The sequence below is a fragment of the Orycteropus afer genome, unplaced genomic scaffold (assembly GCF_000298275.1).
Source record: "Orycteropus afer afer isolate SDZICR_OR568_19922 unplaced genomic scaffold, OryAfe1.0 scaffold00694, whole genome shotgun sequence".
Classification (NCBI taxonomy): domain Eukaryota; kingdom Metazoa; phylum Chordata; class Mammalia; order Tubulidentata; family Orycteropodidae; genus Orycteropus; species Orycteropus afer.
The window spans coordinates 1,055,262-1,062,702 of NW_006922281.1; positions in this window are offsets into that span (position 1 = coordinate 1,055,262).

The window sequence follows — 7,441 nt, forward strand, 5'->3', positions numbered from 1 at the left end:
CCCAAGAGGCAGGATGTTGGGGGAAAGAAATGCTGGGGGATGCCAGAACGAGTGGCAAGGATCCAGGTAAGGAGAGGGACATAGGTCCCAGCCCCAAGAGGCAGGCAAAAGTGGAGGGAAAGAAAAGCCTGGGGATGATAGACTGAGCATCAGGATTCAGGTAAGTGGAAGGTGGAGAGGTTTCGAACAGTGAAGGGAGACAAACTTGTCTGTCAGTTTGTCATAATGTGGTAGCTTGCATGTTGCTGTGAGGCTTGAGGCTGTTTCAAACACCAGCAGGGTTGAAAATGTTGGACAGGTTTCAACGCAGCTTACAGACTGAGACAAACTAGGAAGAAGGAAGAGGCCATCCACTTCTCATGGAATTGACCAGGGAAAACCTTATGAATAGCAGAGAAATACTGTCTGAAATATTACTTCGCAACTTTATGAATAACCCAGAAACATTGTCAGAAGCAGTGCAGGAGGACCAGCCCCTTAGGTCAGAAGGCTCTCAAAATGTGACTGGGAAAGAGCTGTCTCATCAAAGTAGAACCAACCTAAAGTCAAGCTTTTGAGACCTCCATTTGCTGACACAGCATGAGTCAAATAGAGGAGAAGCAGCTCCAAACATTGATTAATATTTGGAACATGGAATGCACAAAGTATGAATCTAGAAAATTACAAGTTATCAGAAATGAAATGGATCACATAAAGATTGATATCCTAGGCATAAGTGAGGCGAAATGGACTCATTTTGGCCATTTTGAATCAGACAGCCATATGATCTACTATGCCAGGGATGCAATTTGAAGAGGCATGACATTTATGATCACAAAGGATGTTTCAAGGTCTGTCCTGAAGTACAATGCTGTCAGTTGTAGGATAATATCCATATGCTTACAAGGAAGACCCATTAATACTACTATTATTCAAATTTATGCAACAACCATCAAAACCAAAGTTGAGGAAATTTAAGATTTTTATCAGCTTCTGCAGCCTGAAATTGACCAAAAGTGCAATCAAGATGTGCTAATTATCACTGGTGACAAGAAAGCAAAAGTTGAAACAAAGACAAATCACCAGTAGTTGAAAAATTTGGCCTTGGTGACAGAAATAATGCTGGAGATCACATGATAGAATTTTGCAAGACCAGCAACTTATTCATTGCAGATGTCTTTTTCCAATACAAAAGGTGGCTATACCCGTGGACTTCACCAGATGGAGTACGCATGTATCAGATTGACTACATCTGTGGCAAGAGGCGAAGGAAATGCTCAATATCTTCAACCACAACAAGGCCAGGAGCTGATTGTGGAACAGACCACCAACTGCTCATATGCAAGTTCAACTTGAAGTTGAAGACAATTAAACAAGTCCACGAGAGCCAAAATATAACCTTGAATATATCCCTCCTGAATTTAGAGACCATCTGAAGAACAGATTTGATACATTGAACAGCAATGACCGAAAACCAGAAGAATTGTGAGATGACATCAAGAACATCATCCATGAAGAAAGCAAGAGGTCATTAAAAAGACTAGAAAAGAAGAAAAGACCAAAATGGATGTCAGAAGAGACTCTGAAACTTGCTGTTGAGCAGAGAGTAGCTAAAGCAAATGGAAGCAATGACAAGATAATCTGTCCTGTAGGAAGTGCAGCCAGAACGCTCTTTGGAAGCGAGAATGGCCAGACTTCGCCTCACCTACTCTGGTCATGTTATCAGAAAGGACCATTGTCTGGAGAAAGAGGTCTTGCTTGGTAGGGTGGAAGGTCAACGAAAGAGGGGAAGGCCCTTAATGAGATAGATTGACACAGTGGGTGCAGCAATGGCCTCAGGTATAGCAAAGATCATGGAACTGGCGTGGGATCAGGCAGTGTTTCATTCTGCTGTGCATAGGGTCACCATGAGCTGGAAACAACTCAACAGCACCTAACAACATAACAACAACAACAACATGAAGAAACTATCTGTAAGCCATAATTCCTGGTTAAAACTATGGGGTGTTTCTCCTCTGTCACTTGGTTCGTTATGAGTCAGGATTGACTCAAAGGCACACAGCAACAGCCATCAATGTACCGGCATGAAGACAATTCTGATATGATCCCAACATTCTCTGTTGAGGCTGTTAGGTGCCCTGAAGTTGGTTCCGACTCCTAGTGGCCCCATGTGCAACAGAGCGGAACACCACCCTGTCCTGTGCTGTCCTCAGAATCGTTGCCGTGTTTGAGCCCCTTGATGCAGCCACGCGTGGACTTGTTTTAGACATTCTCCAGCCCTCAGATTTTCCACTAATGGCAAACTGTACAAAGTGCCCAGGAGCTCAGGTCCTCCTGTAGTGACACAGTTTTCTGGTTCCCTAATGCCGCTCTGACAAGAATATACCACTAAGGGGATGGTCTTAACAAACAGGAGTTTATTCTCTCACAATTTGGAGGCTTTAGGTGCAAGTCCAAAGTGCCAGGCTCTAGGGGCTGGGTGAAAGCCCCTCAGCCTTGGGGTCCAGCTCTGCCTCCTGCTCCCAGCCCACTGGAGCTAGAGGCATTTCTTCACTCAGACAGCTGCTGGCTGCTGAGGATGACAAGCCCCAAGGTTTATAAGTATAAAGGAACAGTCTTGTTGTTACCAAACCACATGGCAGGCCATTAACTTAAGTCCAGGGTTAAGTCCCAAGGTCGACAGAGCATAGCAGGCTGCTGAACAACAACATGGCTACATGCAAGGTCCAAGTGTGCCATAGGCTAGAGACCTTTCCCAAGCGTTCTCCTTATATACAGGAAGCAGATCACATCCCAGAGGCAGCTACTCAGCTGTTTATGGTAGATCCCACCATGGAGTTGATTGCCAGTCTCATCATGGGGAATAACTACCACCAGCTGCACAGCCACTAAACTAGGTCCAGCCAAGTTGACATGCTAACATACTACCACAATTCCACCTCTTGTCAACTTGGCATCTGTACAGATCTTCATTGGGTGGCATCTGTACAGCTCTCTCTCATTGGGTGGCTCCAGTCCCCTAGTTTCTCTAAGTGGTGACCTCACCCCCTTGGCCTTGTGGCCCTGTCCCTCTCTCTCTTGGGCATGGCAGCCCCGCCCCCTCACTCTTGGGCAGCGGCTATGGCTCCATCCCACTGGCTGACATGAACGAGCAGCCCCACACTCCACAACCAAGTTGGTGAAGGTCTGGCTCTGAAACCTAGGGGGCTGTGGTCATTCCACCCCAAAGGCCATGGTCCTGCCATTTCAGGCTGAGGCAGCTCTGCTTCCCTTTCCTTGGTTTCTCTGCTTCTGCCAATTAAGGTCCGAGGGCAACTCACTCCGCCAGGAATCTTCTTGCCCTAAAGGATATTTAGCCTTCTTGCTCCAGGGGCCGGCCAACTTCCTACCCTATTTCAAGTCGGTCTCTTCTACCAATTAATGCCTGCAGGCAACCCACTCCACCAGGAAGCCACCTAACCAAAGGCATCAAGCTTTCTCCTCCGTGGGCTGTTAAGGTGTTGCTGTCTCAGCCATGCTCTCAGCTCTGCTCCTGCCGTTTCTCATACTGGTCTCTGGGCTCTGCTCCTGCTGTCTCTCATGCCCGTCTCTTGCTCTGCTCCTGACATCTGTCATGCTGTATGCCGGGGTCTCTCTGACAGGGTCTCGGGTCAATGACACACTCCACTCCTGTTTCCATCTTCTAGGCATCTGCCAGAGCAGCACCCCACTCTCTCGATACCAAATTCTGTTCTGGTTTTGTTCACTCACGGACAGTTGTAGGCAGCACAACAGAATCCCAATCCACAGAAGAGTGTCTTTTTCCTAGGATGTCCATAAATATACTGGAAGCAGGCCACACCCCTGGGGAAACTCCCTTTCCACGGATTGGCTGCTCAAAACATATTCATCTGATCCCATCATGGGAATGACCACATCATAAGTGCTTAAACCACACAGAACTGTGGTCCAGCCAAGTTGACACACAGCTTCAACTATCACACAGAATAAAGCCATAAGAGTGTATTTCAACTCAGCCACTTGAATACAAACAGATCCCCTCCCTGTGGGTAGAGTGAATTCTAACATAAATACGTGAATGCCTTCCTCATAGCTGTTTCATATTTTGTGCTTCATTTTGTTTTCATTCCATCAACTGTGTTCTTTATAATTTTGATTACACCAAACACCAAGCCTACTGCCACTGAATCCATTCTGACTCACAGTGAGCCCCACTGGGTTTCTGAGAAGGTCAATCTTGACAGATGAAGATTCCCTGGTCTTCGTTCCACAGGGTGATGGGTGGGTTTGAACTTCCAGCCTTCTGGTTAGCAGTCAAATGCCTTAGGCACTGTACCACCAGGGTCCTTCATGTGGATGGCAGTTTATAATGAACATTTCCTTTCCCTTCTGCTGTAGTAAACTATTAGTATTGTTGATGCTAGTTGTCGTGGACGTGGTTCTGCCCCATCATGACCCCATGTGTGCAGAGTGGAGCTGCTCCGTGGGATTTTGCAAGGCCTTTGGGAAGCATGTCACCAGGCCTGCCTTCCGAGGCACCGCTGGGTCGGCTCAAAGCTGCAACCTTCCAGCCAGTCCTTGGCTGTTTAACTGTTTGAGCTCCTAGAGACTCCTGTAACTAATCATGGCAATCCCAGGGGCTGCAAAAGAGATGTGCTTCATAGTGTTTTGAAGGATGTGACCTTTTGCAAGTAGACCATCAGGCCTGTCTCTCAGTCATGGCTCAGTGGGTTCAAACCACCATTCTTGCAGTTAGTAGTTGAGCACTCAACCGTTGGTGCCACCAAGGCCTCCATATCATTAGTACATTTCTTTCTTTCTTTCTTTTAAAATATTTTTATTGTGATTTATGTGAAAGTTTATACAGCAAATTCATTTTCCATCCAGCAGTTCATGCACATTTTGTTTTTTAATATTGACTGCAATCCCCACAATGTAACAGCTCTCTTCCTACTTCCTCCCTCTGGTTACCTTTTCCTTGTGTCCTTCATTCCCATGTATTCCTGCCCTCTGAGCTATTTCTGTGCAAGTAACTGCCCTTCTGATCACCCAGCATTGACTGGTCTGGAGGTTGCATATACCTGGTGTAAATGTTCACCCTATATGCCTGTCTGTTGTTTGGTTGGAAGCCATGGAAGTGAGTTCAATTCCATACCTGAAGCATCACTAGGAGTCATGGTCTTGGGGGTGTCACCAGGCTCCATGAGACCAGGTGAATGGTTGTGCCTAAGCAGTTATCATAGCTTTACTTCCTGTTAGCTCTAGTTATACATTCTATGAGACCAGTAAGTTGGTTTTTTTTAGATAATTTTGAGTTTTGTTCCAACTTTTCTCTACTCTAAGCAGGGTCTCTTACATTGATCTTTTTGTGAGTGGTTGACAGTGGTAGCTGGGCACCATCTAGTTCTTCTGATCTGAGGTTCATATCCATCCATTTTTCCCGTTGTTTAATTGTTTCCATGAATCATTGTGTTTCTTCATTTTCTTTGCTCCAGGCAAGGAGAGACCAATTGTTGCATATAGATGGCCACTTGCTAGCTTCAAAGATCCCAGCTGCTATTCACCAATGAAGGGTGTGTTATGTTATGCCAATTGAGCTTGATGTCCCCTGCAACCATTATCCTGAACCCACAAGTCCAACAACTCACTCTATGAGGGTGATTCACTGTGGCCTATGTTAGTTCTATTTATATGGATGTTTTCTTTTTAATATCATTATTAAGGCTTTGTATTATCACTCATTTTAAATTTTTCTTGTCAATTGGGTGAACGTTTACAGAGCATACTCAATTTTTACACAGCTGTTTACAAACATTTTTTCATGACATTGACAGCAATTACTCATGAAGAGCTCTGATGCCAATTCTTCCCTGTAGTTAACTCTTCACTCTATCTTCTTTCCTATACATTCCTGCCCCCTGAGCTATCTCTCTGTGCAAACACTGCCCTTCTTGTCTCCCATGATTGATCATTCTAAGGAGTGTGTCAACCAGTTGTAAGTGTTCACCTTATTTATCTGTCTATTGTTTGGCTGGAAGCTATGGGAGTTAGTTCTTTTCCAGACCTGAAGGGTAGTTTGGAGCCATCATTTCAGGGGTCTCTCCAGCTTCTATTAGACCAGTTTTCATGGCCTTTTTTTTTTTTTAATGATTCTGAGTTTTGTTCCACATTGTTCTGCCACTCTATTCAAGATCTTCTGCACTGATCTCTTTCCCAGTGATTGACAGTAGTAGCTGGACACCATCTAGTTCTTCTGGTCTCGTGGTCATATAACCCGAGGTTCACGTGGTCCATTAATCCTTAGACAAATTGTTTGCATGCATGTTTAGTTTTTTTCATTCTTGTTTGCTCTGGATGAGGAGGGATCCTTGTTGCATCTAGATGGCTACTTGCTACCTATTAAGACCCTAGTTGCTGCTTATCATGTAGGATGTAGAACAAAATTGTTGTGTAGTACATTATACCAATTGAGCTTTATGTTCCCTGTGACCATCATCCTGAGCCCATAGGTCCAACATCTTGTTCCATCATGGTGAATGGCTGTGCCTAGGAAGTTATCATAGCGTTTCCCCTGTTAGCTCTAGTACATCACATACAAATACATTTGTAGAAATATCGACTGCCAAACTTACATTTGGTCATGCATATTTTATCTTTTTCCTAAACATACCTGATCAGTCAGCCTGTCTACTTGTATATGAACCTGTAGATTAATTACTGTTATCACTGACAATGCAGTATTGTCTATGTAGAAGAGTTTATCTTTGTTGTCTGCATTACTTGTGCACCTCTCTGTGTCTTCCTTTGCTTCACTCACTTGTGTTGGTCACTCGCTTTGGTATAGTCCTTTCCCTTCACCCCAATTAATACTTGTCTCTACGTATCTAGCAGTGTTCCTTCTCCTCCCCTTCCATCCCTGGTAACCAACAAAGAAAGTTCCCTTCCATATATAAACATTTCCTTGACTTTTTACTATAGTAAATTCATACAATATTTGTCCTTCTGTGATTGACTTGTTTCACTCAGCAAATATGTCTTCCGAGGTCACCCACCTTATGTGGTGTTTGCAGCAGTGTCTTGGTGGTTGTGTGATATGTGTAGGTGGACCTACCATTACTGTCTCCACACAACAGGGTGGTACATGAAGACTCTCATTGTTGTTTGTGGATAACAGATGATGGTGGGACAACATGGACCACTCCCTCCCATCCAAATATTCTCTCTCTTAACACTGATGTCTGTCAGGATTTTCCTGGGGTTCCTTTACCCACCTCGCAGCACCTAAAAACAACAACATAAATAAATAAATAAACTTTACCAGACAGAAGAGACAGGAACTTAATAATATTACATCTCTGTAAGAGACAATGTTTCTTTGCTATTCATAAGGTTTTCCCTGGCCAATTCTTTCAGAAGTGGACGGCCTCTTCCTTCTTCCTAGTCTGTCTCAGTCTATAAACTG